The sequence below is a fragment of the Danio rerio genome, chromosome 4 (assembly GCF_052040795.2).
Source record: "Danio rerio strain M-AB ecotype USA chromosome 4, GRCz13ab, whole genome shotgun sequence".
In the NCBI taxonomy this organism is placed as follows: domain Eukaryota; kingdom Metazoa; phylum Chordata; class Actinopteri; order Cypriniformes; family Danionidae; genus Danio; species Danio rerio.
Genome location: NC_141024.2, coordinates 77,593,781 through 77,613,501, shown reverse-complemented (window position 1 = coordinate 77,613,501; position 19,721 = coordinate 77,593,781). Strand labels below are relative to the sequence as shown.

Here is a 19,721-nt window from a genome sequence, read left to right as displayed (position 1 = left end):
GATAGATAGGTAGAGGTAGATAGATAGATAGATAGATAGATAGATAGATAGATAGATAGATAGATAGATAGATAGATAGATAGGTAGAGGTAGATAGGTAGATAGATAGATAGATAGATAGATAGATAGATAGATAGATAGATAGATAGGTAAAGGTAGATAGATAAAGGTAGATAGATAGATAGGTAGAGGTAGATAGATAGATAGATAGATAGATAGATAGATAGATAGATAGATAGATAGATAGATAGATGGTGTAAGCATGAGTCAAACAAGCCAACCCCCGCCTCTCTACCATGTTCTGATGCTGAGATATAGCTGGTGCCATATCGTTGCTAGGTTAGTCTGTTTTGTTGCTATGGAGTTGATTGACAGCTTAGACTGATGATGTATCAAAGCTTCTTGCCAGTATGAACAGTTAAACACAACCCCCATGTCTCTATCACACTGCAGCATGACAATATCAGTCTGAACCTCTTTAATGGCAGTCTATGGGACAGTTGCTAGGGTGCAGTATCTGGTTGTTAGGGTGTGGCTAGAAAGTTAAAAGGCCATCGGTGATTGGCTGCTGGCTAGACTGAGTTAAATGAGCTCAGCCATTAGTCTGTAGGACAGTCAGATGCAAAGTTATGAGCTCACAAAGTTTGATCCAATGTAAAGTCAATGAGAGTCTTTTGCAATGGAAGTCTATGGGACGGTTTCTAGGGTCCAAAAGTGGTTGCTAGGGCGTGGCCAGAAAGTTTAAAGGTGATCAGTCATTGGCAGTTTGATAGTCTGAGTTAAATGAGCCCAGTTAGAAGTCTGTGTGACATTCTGATGCGGAGTTATGAGGTCACAAAGTTTGATCCAATGTTACGTCTATGGGATTTTTCCGACGGTTCCGGGACGTTTTTCGGAAAACCGAAAGTCGGATCAGTCGGAAAAGATATAGCAACTCGAGTCAGAATAGTTCGGAGGTCTGACCCGAGTTTGATGGTCATAGCTTGAATGGCCTAGGACGAGATAGAGTTTAATTTTTAGTCTCAGAAGAAGAATAATAATATTAACTAGATTCTTAAAGTTTGAGAACAAACTTTGAGGCTGGCTTGTGAAAGCCTGATGGTAATAGATAGATAGATAGGGGTGTGGCTAGAAAGTTAAAAGCTCATCAGTTATTGGTAGTTTGGTAGTCTGAGTTAAATGAGCTCAGTTAGAAGTTTGTGCGACAGTCTGATGTAGAGTTATGAGCTCACAAAGTTTGACCCTATGTAAAGTCAATGAGAGTCTTTTGCAGTGGAAGTCTATGGGACAGTTTCTAGGGTCCCAAAAGTGGTTGCTAGGGTGTGGCCAGAAAGTAAAAAGCTCATCAGTTATTGGCAGTTAGGTAGTCTGAGTTAAATGAGCTCAGTTAAAAGCCTGTAGGACAGTCTGATGCAGAGTTATGAGGTCAAAAAGTTTGGTCCAATGTTAAGTCAATGGGATTTTTCAGATGGTCCCGGGACGTTTTTCGGAAAACCAAAAGTCGGATCAGTCGGAAAAGATATAGCAACCCGAGTCAGACCAGTTTGGAGGTCTGGTGTGAGTTTGGTGGTCATAGCTTGAAAGCTCTAGGAGGAGATAGAGTTTAATTTTTTGTCTCAGAAGAAAAATAGGATAACAGTAGTCTGGCTTGCTACACAAGCCAGCCTAATAATAATAAGTTTAATAGGATAACAGTAGTCTGGCTTGCTACACAAGCCAGCCTAATTACTCAACTTCAAGATTCACAAATTTAAGAGACATTCTGAATCAGATGACTCCTATGCTTCATCACCTCAAACAAGATTTCGACAAAAAAAGTTTTTTTTGGACCAGCCCCGTCATTCCAAGCGCAATATTGGTTAAGGAAAGCAACAAGAAGAGGAAGTCGGACAAAAGGAAATAGAGAAGAACCTAGGGAGGTAACTTCACCTGAACATAATGTTTTTAATTAACTGGACAATCTTGTATTCAATCTATCAGATAAGGAATTATCCACTGAACAAACTGAAGTGTTGAGTAAAGGTTTATCATTTGTGCCATATAATACATCAGACCCTTTTATGATCAAAGTTGAATTATTTAAATTCTTTAGAAATGTAAAACTGAGGAGTTTTTTTATTCAAATATAAATGGAACCCCATATACACAACAATTTAAACCTAATAGAACGTTCACTCCAGTAGTTCATAATCATTCAGTAAACACCTTTTGTAGACTTGTTGAAAATGATGTAGAAAAAATGTGCAAGAATCAGAAAAAGCATCATATAAAAAACAAAAGTTAACTAGAAAACAAAAAGATGCTCTTTCCACATTAACCAATGATCCAACATTGACTATTAAACGAGCAGATAAAGGTGGTGGAATTGTGATTATGAATACTAAAGTATACGTTGAGAAAGTAAAACTAATGCTCCAGGATAAGACTTTTTATAAGAGACTTGTTTTCAATCCGGCTAGCTCTTTCAAAAAACAAATTGATGAGACTTTACAAATAGATTTAGATATGAAATGGATAAGTGAACAAGAATTTAAATATTTAAAAAGCATATTGTAGGTTAAAAAACTGTTTCAAAAAAGGTAAAATTGTTTGTGAAAGTACTCTATAATACCATAAAATACCATATTAAAATGTTTTATGAAGTGCAAGGGCGCAAATTTAAAGAAAATGTGTCTGTTTTCCCACTTCCGCTTTTTTTTCAAACCACCCCGGTGATGTCAGAAGCGGGACTTATCTGACAGACGCGCGCTGTTTACAGTGGGGCAGAGGAGCTAATAGCAGAACTGGTTGTTAGTTTTGCCGTAATTTATCATCATAGTGGTATATTATTGCGTTTATGGGAACTGCACAAACTCCAGCCTGTCAACAGATCAAGTCCACAAGTTTCCTGTCGCTATTTTGGTTCGTGAAATGGGATGATTTCGATAAGACTTATAGCTGACGCGAACGGCGAAAAACACTCCTGGATCAGTCGGAGATGCAGCTCGATATAAATGAGAGCTGTACACAGTACAGTCTACTGTATAAGTTTTGTGAGATGGTTTGCAGTTCACTATCCAGGGGTCTGAAAATGTGGCTGGGTTTTCTGTATTATGTTATATTATAAATCATACGGTGAATTTTAAAATGTATAACTGAGGACGCGGGTGGTGAGTGAGGTGTCGCAGACGCCGCCCTATGCGCGGATATAACTGAGGAGGTGTGGCGGACATAACTGAGGACGCGGGTGCTGAGGGTAGTGACGCGGATGCCAGCCTCTCTATTCTGCTGCCCTATGCGCAGACATAACTGAGGACGCGGGTGGTGAGGGTAGTGTCGCGGACGTCAGCCTCTCTATTCTGCCGCCCTGTGCGCGGACATAACTGAGGACGCGGGTGGTGAGGGTAGTGTCGCGGACGTCAGCCTCTCTATTCTGCCGCCCTATGCGCGGACATAACAGAGGACGCGGGTGGTGAGGGTAGTGTCGCGGACGCCGCCATGGACGCGCCGGCCCTGGAGGTCTTCACAGGCTCGACGAGAATGCAGAACTTTGCACTACATTTGCTCTCCTTTCTAGATCCTTCCAGCGGGTTTACAAGGATGAGGCTGTCGGCATCTTTTTACACAGCATTCACAATTTAACACACATTAAAGACATGATGGTGTGGTACCCACATGAATGTTGGCCAACTTACTGAAAAATTATTTTAAGTTTACTTTTCAATGGGTCAGATGATATATTTTCCTTTCAGTATACACACACTCACACAGATACCCATACATATGTAAAGAGTAAAAATGCCGGTATTAACACTGCTTATGATTTTGTGCTATATAAATAAAACTTGAACTTGAGCTGCATTTAGAATCTGAACTTGAATTAGGGTTATAGTTTATTTAACCATAAATACAGATCAGATCTGTTGATCAAATCTTTGTAAATATTTTATACAGTAACAACTATACTTGTATTTTTTATGGATTGTTGGCTAAATGGGATCTAATACAGATCATCTTACAGTATACCCAATGAAAAAAAGACACATATTTAAAATCTTATTTTAATTGTTTTAATATTTGATGTTGTTTTTATTATAATAAAAAAGCTCCGAAAACCTTTTGTATAATAAAAATATTTTCCAGTACCTTGTTTACATGTTTCTGCATTATTCCAGATGTTCTGTGTTATTTGTGTTTTGTATTCACTTATCTACTATTAAAAAATATGGTAATTGTGGCATAACTCTGTTAAATGCTCATTAGTTTCTGTTACTGGTAAGTATTAATATTTATATATGAATAATTCTAGCTTTGCTAATGCCAGAAAAGATTTCGTTATCATACATATATCTCTGTAAGCCAACACTGGTCTCACTATGATCCTGCTCGGTTTTTCTCACAATAGAGTTAAATTACACTTATCTGACTGCTGTTCTGTCTGCATGGTCTGTCCACAGGCTTATAATTGTATGGCTGTGGTCTGTCGTTTGTGTGAGTCTCTCAGAATATCTTATCTCGGCATCCAAACGCGCACCGCGATCAGTTGTCTTCATACTGTTATTTGCTCCCTTATAACTGTATAACTCCCTTATCCGACGTCACTTCCAGCCTGACGATTTTTCAGATGCGGAAGTAAATTTCCGTGACTAAAAACAACTCCAAACGGCTTAATAATAAACTTTAACGTATATTTTAAAGAAAATCTAGTTCCTACTTTACTCTTACACACATTGTCTCACTGGGGTGTCTAACCTACAATATGCTCTTTAAAGAATGATTATCCGAGGATTCCCGTTTTATATACTCTTCCCAAAATCCATAAATCATTACAGGACCCTCCTATGCGACCTATAGTTTCAGGGAATGAATCATTAATAGAGCCTATATCAAAATTTATTGATTCATTAATTCAACCAATAGTAAAAAAAAAATTGCCATCATATTTAAAGGATACCACTGAATTTTTAAATAGATTGAATCAAATTTCTAATATAGATACTACAGATTGGCTTGTAACACTTGACGTGACTTCTTTGTACACGAATATACCACATAAAGCAGGTTTGGACGCATTAAAATTCTATTGTATTAACAATGATGAAAGATTACCAACACAATATATACTAGACCTCACAAACATATTTTAACCTAGAATTATTTTCTATTTGAGAAAGACTTTTATCTGCAAGTGCAAGGTACTGCCATGGGCACCCTATTGGCACCAAATTATGCAAACTTATTTATGGGCAAATTCGAACACGACTACATTTACAATGATAATCCATTTAAATCAAACATCAAAGTTTGGATGCGATACATAGACGATTGTTTCATGATATGGTCGGGCACAGAACAAGAATTAGATTCATTCACCACATTTATAAATTCACAATAGAAAAAAGTATAGACTCGATACATTTTTTTGATGTAAAAGTGAGTAAAGTAAATGAGATACTACAAACAACAATATATCGAAAACCAACAGATAAAAACACAGTTTTATCTATGGACAGTTACCATCCGGTCCATATAAAACAGAGCTTACCAGTGAGTCAGTTACATAGACTGAAACGTAACTGTAGTACTGCAGAAGAGTTTGATAAACAGAAAAACATTATTTCAAAGATTTCGCTCGAGAGTATATCCACAAAAGTGGTTAAATGATGTGTTAGGTAAGGTAAATGAATTGCATCGACAAGATATTTTAAAAACAGTAACGCCGACTAAGAAATCAAAAGAGTTTTCAGTAAATTGCACCTTAACAAATAACAAACACAGCAATTTTATTAAATCAACGATCCATAAACATTGGCATATATTATCCACTGACAATTCCTTAAATAATAAATTTCAATACAATCCATTATTCACATTAAAGAGATCAAAAAATTTATCAGATATGATTATTATTCTGATACAGCGAAAAAAAAAATCTACTTACATACAAGGCTGTTTTCCATGCAGAAATTGTGCCACATGTCAGAACTTGATAAAGTGCAAAGAATTTTTGAATTCAATAACAGGTAAGAATAATAAAATAAAAATATGTATTACCTGTTCTACACGTAATATAATTTACATGTTAAAATGTCCCTGCCAAAAAAATATACATAGGTAAGTCTTTGCGACCGTTGAAGTTGCGAATTATCGAACATAAATCAAGTATACGACGACAAGACATAACCTCGGCAGTTGCAAGACACTTTATGAAATGCAAACATGACGTTAAACAACTAGAGTGCTTAGGGATTGAAGAGGTGTTTGAGTCACATAGAGAAGGTAATTTAAATAAAAGATTATTACAAAGAGAAGCGTTCTGGATTCATGAATTAAAGTCATTTGCACCAAAAGGAATGAATGAAGAGCTGGATCTGTCTGCGTTTCTTTAAAAAGTCTGTTATTTAATCGATATTAGGAATTGTAAATCTTGACCTTTAAAGTTATTGACAAAAATAAAAAATGAATTTTTTTTTTGAACTTCGGAATAAAGTAGATAAAAATGGGAGAATAATGTTAATTGATAGGTTTCTTGTGAAATAATATTTTAGGAGGTAAGGGTATTTTTTTGTGCTTGATCATGATATATTGAAGTGAAACAGAAACTGTTGGTTAACACTGTGATAATTGATATTCAAACTGCATTATACTTTGAAAATGGTTATTGTCCTATGCCTCAGCAGCACAACACTGTTTTTAGGATCTAAAAATTTATTCTTTAAAAATGTCTCAAGCAAAAAGATTCCAATGGCGCCGCCTGCTGGTACATGAAGAATATGTTCAATATTCTGACGAACTTTACACTCAAATGTTTGCATATCATCAGCATGCTGTAATCCATTTCTTAAACAATAAAAGTCATTTTTAGACTAGTTTGTTGGCCAGTTGTAGTCAGTGCAATGCTAAACGTTATTGTTCCACTATAATTTGTTTGTTTTATCTTACGTCGTCCCACAACAACAACATATAGTTTAGAATACTGTACAATGTTTTATAATAATAATTAAGCATCTCGGGACTCTCAGATTTCATCTAAAGTGTCTTCATTTGTGTTCTGAAGATGAGCAAAGTTCTCAGGGGATTACAACAGGTGGTGGACAATGCCTGAGTGCCTAGACTGCACTAAAACCCTAAATATAGCCTATGAAGTTGTAGAAATAGGAAAGTAGATGTCATAATTACAAGGATGAGATTTGGATATTAATAGTAATGTGTTTTAGACCTGCAAGTCATCATAAAGTGAATTAAAAAAAGTTTTTCAAAATTGTCTTTAAAAAGTTTAGATTAAAGGTTTTGATCAACTTCAAATACTGTTTATCTGTGCCTCTCTCGCTGTGTGTGTGTGATAGAGAGAGAGAGAGAGCAGATATAGTGGAAAGTGGAAAACGAGGGAAAAATGTATCAATAAGTCATGACTGCAACAGTTAGTGGCAAAAAAGCTAAACAAAAAAAAGACTTTTATTTTGACGTGGTGTGTGATGTCATAAGGCTGCGCCGCTCCTGCGCTGGAATTCAACTGGAGAGAGGTTTGTGTTTAAAACTTTTACAGAAATATAAACTGATTGATTAAAGTTTCAGGTTTTTCATCCAATGCTACATTTTGAACCTGCTGTTGACAATATTATTTAACCCTTTATACAACGTAGTACTATTTTACTCACAGTAATGAAGGTCTATTGTTTAAAATAAGTTAACAGAAATGTGTGTAATACATATTTTAATGACCTTTTAATTTACCTGATTTCTTTTTGTTAATTACTCTCATATAAAGAAACTGTTGAAGCAAGTGTTGAAGAGAAGTTATTTTGTTTCTGTTCATTGTTTTATTCATTTTAAACAGGACATTTTTATTGTTTTGTTCATTTTAAACAGGATAAAGTGCCCAAACGCAGAGAAAAACTGCTGCTGAAGCGACTGATCTCCACACTGTTATAAAGATGGCGTTTATTAAAGAGGAGAGTGAAGATGTGAAGATTGAAGAAACATTCACAGTCAAACAGGAAGATCTGCAGGAACAAACAGGTTGGTTTTCATTCTCAAAGACCAACTCAGTCATTTGATTGTCATTCAGACATATTTTAATAATAAGAATACTAAATTAAATCCATCTTGCAGCCCTGAGTGTGCTGCCTAGTTCTCCTAAATGCACATAAGCACTCATTGAAAGACAGGAATGAGTTTCTCTCTTGTTACTTGTTCTCATTTATTTTGTCATTACTTTATGTATTATTACACAGCAAATTCATTGGTGTTAAATTTCAAGTGTTGTGGTAATTCAGAGTAAAGTGTTAAAATTATAAAGTAAGATAAAGGTAAAATAACCCTCTCTGCGTTAGAAGCTGATTTGCCTCCTTGTCACACAGAGTAACATGTATCTACCTATGTAGAAAACCCTTGTATTAGAGAAACTAATCAGAGTGTCTGAAATCCCGCCCTACACCCTCATTCACCTGGCCCTTAAATTAGTCAATTAGTTTAGTCCACTAGACAGAGCGAATGACCACAAATAAGTGAATTCAGACACCTGCTGTTGAACACCTGCTATTAACAAGCACAATCACTGAAGGAATAAGAAATTGAAGGAAGAAATAAAACTACAGACACAGCCTCACACCAAACCAACTGAATTAAAACAGAGGATTAAACTACTCCATTAAATAATAGCATAAGCAGCTTCACTGATTACAGTTTGACTTCATTTCTGTAAGAATATTTGACAATGAACAGAGGTTTATATTTTTTTTATTAAAAATATTTCATTTGACCTCACCATCATAGAGATCAGAGGCTGCTTATTTGAGCTCTTGAAGCTTTACTCTTATATCCTAATGTTTCTCTGACTTTTATGGCTGTGTTTCTGAAACTTATCAGCTATAGCAAGAAAGGTCAAGAGAAACTATACTGTTTATGCTTATTTGTTATAGATATAATTTCAGGTGTTTAATAAGTTGATTCATAAAGATACGCAAATATAGTTGTATTAAAACTGCATGGGACAATACTACTGGTAGTCTGCTGCTCTTCACAGAAAATTCAACAAACAATTAGGATGCAATTAATAATTAGAGTGTCATGCACTAAACATTTTAGCTCCAGCCTGCTCATATGACACACAGGCATCAAGAATCAGGACATGAACCTCAACCGTGGTTGCAAAAAAAAAAAATCTGCATAGTTCATGCTGCAATGCATGATGGGTGCCAGCATAGTACAAAGCTCCCAGCATGCATTGCAGCATGAATAAATTATGCAGCTTTATGTTCTTACAATCTCTTTCTTTTCCTTTATTTTGTGTTGTTTTTGGGAGGTGATAGTTCAGTGGAGTGTTTTTTTTTTTTACTTGATTTTTATTTTTTTGTTTGTCACCATCTTTGAGATTCAAAGACTAATTCTTGATGTCTTTGTGTTTTTGAGTTCTGCCATAGATCAACCATTCTCATTATAAACAGTAGTTTTATTTTATAATATTGGAGCTTCAGTGGTTTCATTTATGTATGTTATTTATTTCTCACACATAACTAATATGATATTGAATTAGTAAACAAGCAGGAAAGGATGGCTATGTTATCATAAATCATCTCTTCAGACTGACACTTTAATTTTCTTTCAGCTTTCCATGCTATATGTATAAATAGTGTAATTATCACTATCTATAGCAGCCAAAGTAAAAGACATTTATAGCAAGAAGTTGAAGAGCCTGACAAAAGCAGACTCTGTCCTCCATCATGGTGACTTCAAATGAACAGAAATTTTATTAAGAGCTTTTGTTCACATGACAGAAATCAAGTCAAAGGTCAGTAATAGGTGAAGCTCCATGATAAGTTGTTTAATGTGATGAGTTTTTTTTAAAGATGTTGTAAAATAACATTTTTTATTGTGTAATTTGTTTTATTATTATTTTATTTAGAGTTTTTTTTTTCTCAGTTGATTTCATCTTTGGTTTTGGCTTGTGTTTTTCTTTCCTTCAGTGATTCTGCTTGTTAACAGTTGTTCATCAACAATTCTCAATCCTCCTTTAATTAGACACTTAATTGTCTCATTAACTTCATCACTGTCTGAGTGTTCAGCCCTCTGTAGTGAGGACACTAGTGAGGATTTTGCTCTGGAATTTAAGGCTTACGTGTGTTCGAATGAAAAATACAGACAATGGGGTTTGTTTTTAACAGAAATATTCTGGAAACTGAATTTACGAATGTAAAATGTTGAAAACAGCAGATTACTGGCAACCACTGCTGCCAGTATTTTGACATACATTTAACAGATATTTTACACAATAAGAGTTTGCTAATTAACACTCTGGGTGTAAAAAATTTTAACACTTTCAAAAATGTTATTTTAACACTTATAGTGGTTCCCATATAAACACTGAGGGAGTGTTAATTTTAACTCTAAGGTAGTTAAATCTACCAAATCTAAAATTTGCAGTGTGAGATCGATAAAAAATACAGACTGTTGAATGTGCTTTTAACAGAAATATTCTGTAAACTGAATTTATGAATGTTAAAAACAGCAGATTACTGGCAACCACAGCTGCTGGTATTTTTACGTAAAATCTAAAAATGAAAAAAAAGAAAGAAAAACAGCAAAACAGTTTTTGTGTCACCATTGTGGAGGATAATAGCGTCTCTGTTCAAGTCCAAGATGAACTGAGAAAAATTGATGTTATGCTGCATCTTCTTTTGTTTAAAGGTAACTGTGTAGTTACTAATGCCGTCAAAATCTGTTTGCTACTTGCAATCACACATGAAAACATTATTGCATCTAAAGACTTTACATTTTTTTGCACTAAGCTATGATTTTGTAAAATAAACAATGCATTAGTTCATGAAATATGGTTATTTTTTGTAAATTTATACAGTTAAATAAAACTTCCATGTTTTTCACAGAAAGATTCTGGCAACCACAGCTGCTGGTATTTTTTCGGAAATTTAACAGATATTTTACACAATAAGAGTTTGCTAATTAACACTCTCTTGGTGTTGACAATGTTAACACGTTCAAAAGTGTTATTTTTAACACTTATAGTGGTTCCCATATAAACTCTAAGGAAGTGTTAATTTTAACTCCAAGGTAGTTTAATCTACTATCTAAAATTTGCTGTGTAGAGGGATCAGTTAGACCTGTATCTACAACAGAGTGTGAACAAAATGCCTCATATGAGAAGCCTAAAAGGGAATGAAGATTACCAAAAAAAAATTACAGACTTTGTCATTAGTTGAATTCTTGAACTGATAAAAACAAAGTGCTGTTTTGATGTTCAAAATGCAGTAACTTTAAAGCAAGTTAGAGAATATGGTGTTTGCTAGTTAAATGTTTAAATATGTTGTGTTTAGGTAAGTTTAAGAAAACTTAGATTGATAGTCTTTATCCAACTCTGGGGGGGATGTCATGTACTATAATTGCATCTGTGTCTTTAAGATGGGAAACAGGTGGCATGATGGGAAGTTTTGTAATGTTACGGAGTTCATACACACAAGAGAAGTAAAGAGTGGTGGTAAAATGTTAACCTGCGTGTGGTTGATTTAATTCATAAGTATGTTTGATCTATAAATACTTGATGATAAGACACACATACATACCACCTGTAGATCACGCAGGTGTGTTTTAGTAAAGTGAAAGAGCTCAGATTGTGTTCCTGCTGCACAAGAGCGTCTGTACTTCTGCATGTGAGTTTAACACTTCTACATTATGCTGATTTGTGGGGATGATGAAGGGGTTTTATATGTGTGAGTGTGATATAAATGTCTGATCCTAAAGATTAAATCCTCAAACACAGATTAAACACTGAGTCAAACACGCTCATTTAAACACTGTGTCTAAAAGCTTTATTTTTAATCCCTTTAAAGTGTTTGTTTTCTTCTATTTCAGACTGACTCAATAGTTTCAATAATTCAGCATTACATATAACTCTAAACATTTAGAGCCACAAAATCAAAAGTAAAGTTAAAGCAGACCTTCCAGTTGAACAGGAAGAAAAAGCTGCCGAAAAACAGGTTTTTTCAAGAGGTGGTTCAGTGTGTTTTGAGGCTTTGTTGTGTTCACTTATTTTAATTATTAAAATGCTGACGTTCACTAAACAAATGACATTTAACCCTTAACTGTCAGCAGATGTTTTAGTACTAACTCAATATCTTAGTTAATATATATAATGTCACACGACCAAGTATATATCATATATATGAAAAGTATGAGGTGTCAGAAGCAGACCAGTTGAACAGGAAGAAAAAATGCTAAAAAACAAGCTGACATTCATTAAACAAAACTCTATTTAACCCTTTACTGTCAGAGTAATTCATTACAACTTGTATATTAAAACAACAACAACTGCACAATAGTTATAAATTGAGTTGAAATGGAGGTAAAGTTGCTTCATATTCGTACATTTGTTCATTTTGGCTATTTTAAATACTGGCTCTGAAATGGTGCGTAAGAATGACTAAAACACAACATTAGTTTCGTTTATTTGACTGTGACTGTTGTACTTTGATAGTTGTTGGCTGATTATGTGATTTATTGAGGTAAAGTTGATTTTCGCACATTCATACTTTCTCCTTAATAATATCACTTCAGAAAATGATTCTGTGCTAATTCGAAATAGTAAAATCATATTATATTATTATATAATGACTATCAAAGTACAATATTCAGAGTCAATTAAACAGTGCTAATGTTATGTTGAAGTCAATCTTATGTGCCATTTCAGAGCCAGTATTTAAAGTAGCCTGTTATAAGATGTTACAGTACCAAAGCGAACGAATATAAAAACAACTTTAACTCAATATTTCACTATTTTGAATTGGCACCGAATAATTTTTTAAAGTGATATTATTAAGGAGAAAGTCTGTGTTATGTGTAAATAAGGGTCAGAGAGGATCCAAGTGCAAGTGACAAAAAATGTTTATTTATATCTGACAAATAGACCAGAAAGTGCCAGGCTAGAGGGACGCAAAACACAGGTGTAGGGGGATTAACCTACGTTTTAATATCGATCAGGGATTAATTAGCTCATTTCAATGAATCGGATCCTGAAGATTCGAATCATTGATTTGACTCAAATGAGTCAGATTGAATCAGATCAAAAGATTCACACTTTATCTACCATTTGTCCCGCAAATAGAAGACATCGTATCTTACCAATCTTGTTTATATTTTTTACGTGGCCAACGATCATAACATAACACAGTATTGGGTTAATTTTTAGCAAGGTAACAAGATCTACAGCTCGAGGCAATGACTTAGAAGCACATAAACAAGAACACAGTTCTTACAAAATGAGTACAAAGATTTATTGAGCTACACTACGATAAATGAAACTAACTACGTAATAAGCAAACAACAAATAAACACATACACACATTCACACATACACACAGAGGCAGTTCAGAGGATGCAAAATGAGTTGACAACGTCCCAAATTAATTCTAATACTTCTTGCAAGATCTTAGAATAACACCTGAGAAACCACAAAAGCAGAGATATGGCTTATCTTTAACTGCTTAAGATCAATCTGCACAAGATCAGCAAGAGACAACATTAGTTTGTTACTTGCGCCCTTTTTGCTGAAGTCGAATCTCCCTCGCCGGCTGGCTTTGGGGAAACACGGTGCTCCTGATTGGGTGGTTTCTCGCTTCAATGACGTCTTTGGGATTCACATGCTCGTGAATGGCTGTTGTCCTGGGTTACCGAGGTGACAGACTGCTGAGAGTCGGTTTGCGGAAGTTCGTGCAGCTTCGGGAGTCCCGAAACTTAAGAGGTTTGCGTGGAAGTTCGTAGTAACCCAATCGCGTGGCGGCGCAGTGTCCGGGCAGGCGAAAGGGGGCAGAGAGCAAAAGCATGTGCAAGCTAGCTGATGCAAAAAGCAAAGTTTCTTTGTTGCAGGGCGTTTTTAAGTGACCTGGTCTGGTTCGTCCCCATGGCACTGTCTGCCAATGAGCAGACGTAGGAAAGGTCAATAATTAACAGACTGCATGTAGATTTCACGTGGTAGAACTCTTGCAAGATTGAAACTCTTACATCAAACATTACAAGATGGATACTGTTTGTACTACTAGGTTTTCATTTACACCAACGTATTGCAAATGTCACTAGCTTTCGTTCAATACCAGACATCATACATTTTAGACACATACAGATTATTTTACTCTGCTATAAGGGTTAAAACAACACATTGATTAACCTAGTTGATTGGAATAAACAGCATATGAGGAACATTATGGCATATTATTCAAAGATACATCTGCCTTAGTTCTAACATTTTAAGAGATTGTCTTTCATTCATATGCATTAATGTTTCTAGAGATCTCTTTGTCTCTACGAAATTGTGCATCTAGCAGGATGTGCCCAAGGCGAGCACATGACCAGGAGTCATTTAAAAGTCTCGTGAAATGGTTTCCGCTGAAGATCCTGTAAGGGCCATTGTTTTTAATTTAACTGATTTAATTAATCATTGGCTAGTTAGCCGAAGGGTACTAGAACATCTGCGGAGAAGTACTGGTCAGAGGAGCCCGAAATCAATTGGCGCTCTGTTATCCTGATGGTATAAGCCCTCAAGCTAGTTCAATGAATGAGACCATTGGAGATGTCCAAGATTTCAGATTGAACTTTTGTTGACCACTGAAAAATGCCGATGAGTTCCTACACAGGGCAGGAACAGAACAGGGAAACCAGATCCAGATTCTCCTCAGGGCCTGAGCACAGACAGCACACACACATGAGCGATAGTAACAAACTGACGCAGACACACAAAAGCGTCGCTCAGATATAGGCACCATGATGAGCCTCAGCTGGCGAACTAATCAGACCAACTGAGTGTCGTTATAACACGTGAGCATAACAAATCCACATGTACAACCAAAACAGAACAAACCCACGTGATCAAACATACACTCCGGAGAAGCGTACAAACCTGCAACCGTGACATTACCTCCTCTCCTACGAGCACCTCCTGGTGCTCCCAGAAGAGCTTACCTGGCGACTGTAATCATCGATAAGAGAGTGATCTAATATGTCCTTTGCAGGGACCCACTCCTCTCCTCCGGACCATAACCTTCCCAGTCCACCAAGTACTGAAATCCTCCTCCCCTCCGTCTCGAGTCTAGAATGCGCTTAACCGAATAAACGGTCTCCCCATCTACGAGATGCGGCGGGGGGGGTAACCGGTGTGGGCGGGTTAATGGCTGTATGAAAAACGGGCTTTAATTTGGAAACATGAAACACGGGATGTATTCTCCTGTACGCTGGAGGAAGTTTGAGGCGGGCTGCCACCGGACTAATGATCTTGATGACAGTAAATGGGCCGATAAATTTAGGTGCAAGTTTATTACATACAGAACGCAAAGGAATATTCTTAGTTGAAAGCCACACTTTTTGACCGACAACGTAAACGAGAGGCTTCGACCGGTGGCGATCGGCTTTAGCCTTGGTGCGCGCACCCACTTGGAGGAGGGTCTGTCTGGCTGTGCTCCAAGTCCGTTGACACCTCTGGACAAAGACGTGGGTAGAGGGGACCGCTATTTCGGAGTTTAGACTGGAAAAAGCTAATGGCTGGTAACCTAAGCTACACTGAAACGGAGAGAGGCCCGTAGCCGACACTGGTAATGAATTGTGTGCGTACTCCACCCATGGGAGATGCTGACTCCAAGAGGAGGGATTTTGGGAAACCAAAAAACGTAACATGCGCTCGAGATCTTGATTGGCCCTCTCTGTTTGTCCGTTACTCTGAGGATGGAAGCCAGAAGAAAGACTCACAGTCGCCCCCAGTAAATGACAGAATTCTCTCCAAAATTTAGACACAAACTTGGGCCCCCTGTCAGAAACCACGTCCGTCGGGAGGCCATGAATGTGAAAGACGTGATTAATGACAGCATCTGCTCTCTCTGGCTGAGGGTAATTTAGGCAGAGGAATGAAATGAGTAGCCTTCGAGAACCGACCCACAACGGTCAAAATAGCCGTATTGCCATCAGATGGCGGGAGACCGGTGACGAAATCTAGCGAAATGTGCTACCAGGGTCTCGAAGGCACTGACAGCGGCTGAAGGAGTCCAGCAGGAGGGCGATTAGAAGTCTTAGAAACAGCACAAACAGAACTGGCCAAAACAAACTTGTGTATGTCCCGTGCCATGGCTGGCCACCAAAATCGCTGTTTAACCAAAAATAAGGTACGACTCACCCCAGGATGACAACCCACTTTGGAGGAATGTCCCCACCGAATGACGTCAGACCGAATCTCCTCCGGCACAAACAAACGACTGGATGGGCATTCGACTGGGGGCGTTACCCCATCCAGGGCTGTGCGGACCCTGCTCTCGATCTCCCATGTTACTGCAGAAATACAAATCCTCTGGGGAACGATGGGCTCAAGAGGCGTATTGCGCTCGGAAGAATAAAAAAGACGGGATAACGTGTCGGGTTTGATGTTTTTAGAACCCGGTCGATATAAGATAGTAAATTCAAAACATCCTAAAAATAATGCCTTCCGAGCCTGCATGGAGTTAAGTCGTTTGGCGGATCTGATGTATTCGAGGTTCTTATGATCGGTCCAAACGATAAAGGGAAGCCCGAACCCTCCAACCATTGACGCCACTTCTCCAAAGCGAGTTTGACAGCCAACAACTCCCTATTACCAATGTCGTAATTTCGTTCTGCGGGAGATAATCGGTGTGAGGAAAACGCACACGAATGAATTCTGTCATTCGAGGCTGCGCGCTGGGACAGGATCGCGCCCACCCCCACCTGTGACGCGTCAACCTCCACCAAAAACTGCCAGGAGGGATCAGGTGTCACCAGAAAGGGAGCTGAAACAAAGCGCCTCTTTAGTTTAGAGAATGCAACCTGTGTTGCACTCGACCACCTGAAGGGAGTCTTTGCGGAGGTTAAGGATGTCAGAGGGGCGGCGAGCTGGCTGAAATTGCGAATAAAACGCCGGTAAAAATTAGCGAAGCCCAGAAATCTCTGCAGGGCCTTACGAGACTCTGGCATTGGCCAATTTACCACAGCCTGAACTTTCTCTGGATCCATGCGCACCTCCTCGACTGACACAATGTGTCCTAGAAAGGGAACAGACTGTGCATGGAACACGCATTTCTCCACCTTGACAAAAAGCCCATTCTCTAGCAGCCGCTGAAGCACTCGCCTGACGTGCTGCACATGTACCTGGAGAGAATGAGAAAAAATCAGAATGTAATCCAGGTAGACATAAATAAACTGATCTATCATGTCTCGCAACACGTCATTTACAAGTGCTTGGAAAACCACAGAAGCATTAGAAAGCCCAAAAAGAAGAACACAATATTCAAAATGCCCCCTGGGGGTCAGGAACGCGGTTTTCCACTCATGACCCTGCTTCATGCGAACCAAATGATATGCGTTGCGGAGATCTAATTTCGTGAAAAACGAAGCCCCTTGCAGACGCTCGAACGCTGAAGACATCAGCGGCAAAGGATACGTATTCTTCACCGTGATGCTGTTCAGCTCTCGATAGTGCAAGGTATAAGAGACCCATCCTTCTTTTTCACGAAAAAGAACCCCGCCCCGCTGGAGAAGAAGAGGGCCGTATGATCTTGGCCGCTAGAGAATCAGAAATATATTTCTCCATGACCTCCCTCTCAGGAATAGAAGAGAGTATAACTTGCCTTTAGGCGGAGATGTACCTGGCAATAAATCTATTGCACAGTCATAGGGACGATGAGGAGGCAGAGAAGCAGCTCGAGACTTACTGAACACTCTCTTCAGGTCGAGGTACTCACTGGGCACGTTTGACAGGTCCATGCGCTCCTCCTGAAACACAGAACAAGAAACAGCAGAATGAGCAGACGAAAGACAAGATTCATCACGTTTCTCACTCCACGAAAATATGGAATTAAGAACCCAGTTAATGTGAGGTTTATGAAGAATTAACCAAGGATGTCCTATAACCACCGGTGAGTTGAAACAGTCTGTTAAAAAAAATGAAATGTGTTCAACATGATTTCCAGACGTGATAAGTTTTATGGGTTTGGTGGAGTGAGTGATAGTGGGAAGGGGAAGCCCACTGAGGGCGCGTACTGCAATGGGTTGTGACAGAGCTATAACCGGAAGTTTAGAACTGAAAGCGAAACTGGAGTCAATGAAATTTCCCTCCGCCCCGGAATCGACGAGGGCATGGGTGTCATGACTTCCTGAACCCCATGATACAGTGACGGGCAATAAAGTAGCAGCCGTAGAGGATTTGTCCAAACTAATTTCACCCATCAGTAACCTCTTACCTACTGATGGGTGTTGTCTTTTACGAGACAGGAAGCCACCTGATGACCCGCCCCTCCGCAGTAGAGGCAATGTCCCTCCGTTCTCCACCGGCGCTTTTCTTGCACGGACAAACGGGATCTCCCCAGCTGCATGGGTTCCGGGTCAGCGCTTACCACTTCCGGTGTCGCAGCCAATGCCGGAATGTCAGGGATGGAATCCGAAAACCTGCTCTGCTGCAGGCGAGTCTCACGTTGAAGCAGTCTGGTGTCCACACGGATGGCCAAATCTACCAATTCGTCCAGAGTCTTTGGAAGATCCAAGGAATAGATCGCATCTTGAAGACGATCAGATAATCCATGCAGAAACATGTCCCATTGCGCCTCTGTGTTCTAGCCGCATTCAGCGGCTAGTGTTCAGAACTCAATCGAGTACTCCGCCACGCTCCAATTCCCCTGGCGGAGTTCAGCGAGGACTCGGGCGGCCCGATCAAAGACCTTGTTAAGTTCTTTGGAGAACAGGTCAAACGTAGAGCAGCATGGTAGCTTTTGTTCCCATGCTGTTGTTCCCCACTGGGCCGCCTTGCCCGAAAGGAGGGTGATGACAAACGCCACCTTAGATTGCTCGGGGCAAAATAATGACGGCTGCAGAAAGATGTAAAGGAAACACTTAGACAAGAAGGATCGACACAAGAGAGGCTCTCCAGAGTAGCTGGTCGGAGGTGGAAGGCGCGGCTTCAAAGTGCGACAAAGAACCGCAGGCGCTGGTGACACTTCCGGGGTTGGTGCAGTCTCGGGGGCTGGTGCAGTATCAGCCTGTGCAGCTCAGGTAACCAGTTGTTGGACCTGGGAAGTGAGCAACGAAACTTGGCCAACCAGGGCCTGGATCGCCTGAGCCGTGGTGGCCAGGGCCTCATCCTGTCGATCAATCCGGGCGTTGCTCTGAGAGACGAATTCGGAGATCTGGGAGACACTTGCTGGATCCATGTAAAGGTCAGTTCGTTCTGTTACGTGTAAATAAGGGTCAGAGAGGATCCAAGTGCAAGTGACAAAAATGGTTTATTTATATCTGACAAATAGACCAGAAAGTGCCAGGCTAGAGGGACGCAGAACACAGGGCAGGAACAGAACAGGGAAACCAGATCCAGATTCTCCTCAGGGCCTGAGCACAGACAGCACACACACATGAGCGATAGTAACGAACTGACACAGACACACAAAAGCGTCGCTCAGATATAGGCACCATGATGAGCCTCAGCTGGCGAACTAATCAGACCAACTGAGTGTCGTCATAACACGTGAGCATAACAAATCCACATGTACAACCAAAACAAAACAAACCCACGTGATCAAACATACACTCCGGAGAAGCGCACAAACCCGCAACCGTGACAGTCTGAACATGCGAATATAAAACCTTTTTTAGCTACTTTTAGCTGAAGATGTTTAGTGAACACACAGATGAACTGAGCTTTAATAAACCGACCTGTCTGTGCCTCAGACTCTTCTTTTCTCACTGTAAGCGCC

At 39.0% G+C, this 19,721-nt stretch overlaps 2 protein-coding genes across 3 annotated transcripts in view; one reads left to right on the top strand and one right to left on the bottom strand.

Moving 5' to 3' along the window:
- The window catches only part of znf1086 (zinc finger protein 1086), an 893,143-nt gene that overhangs the window by 579,956 nt on the left and 293,466 nt on the right, over positions 1-19,721 (bottom strand). The window lies entirely within an intron of this gene.
- Positions 7,457-19,721, top strand: part of LOC148682910 (NACHT, LRR and PYD domains-containing protein 3-like) — a 38,945-nt gene continuing 26,680 nt past the window's right edge. The window contains exons 1-2 of the mRNA XM_088650858.1: positions 7,457-7,502; positions 7,849-7,998. The gene's annotated coding sequence lies outside the window, so the exon portion shown is untranslated. The remainder of the gene's footprint in view (positions 7,503-7,848; positions 7,999-19,721) is intronic.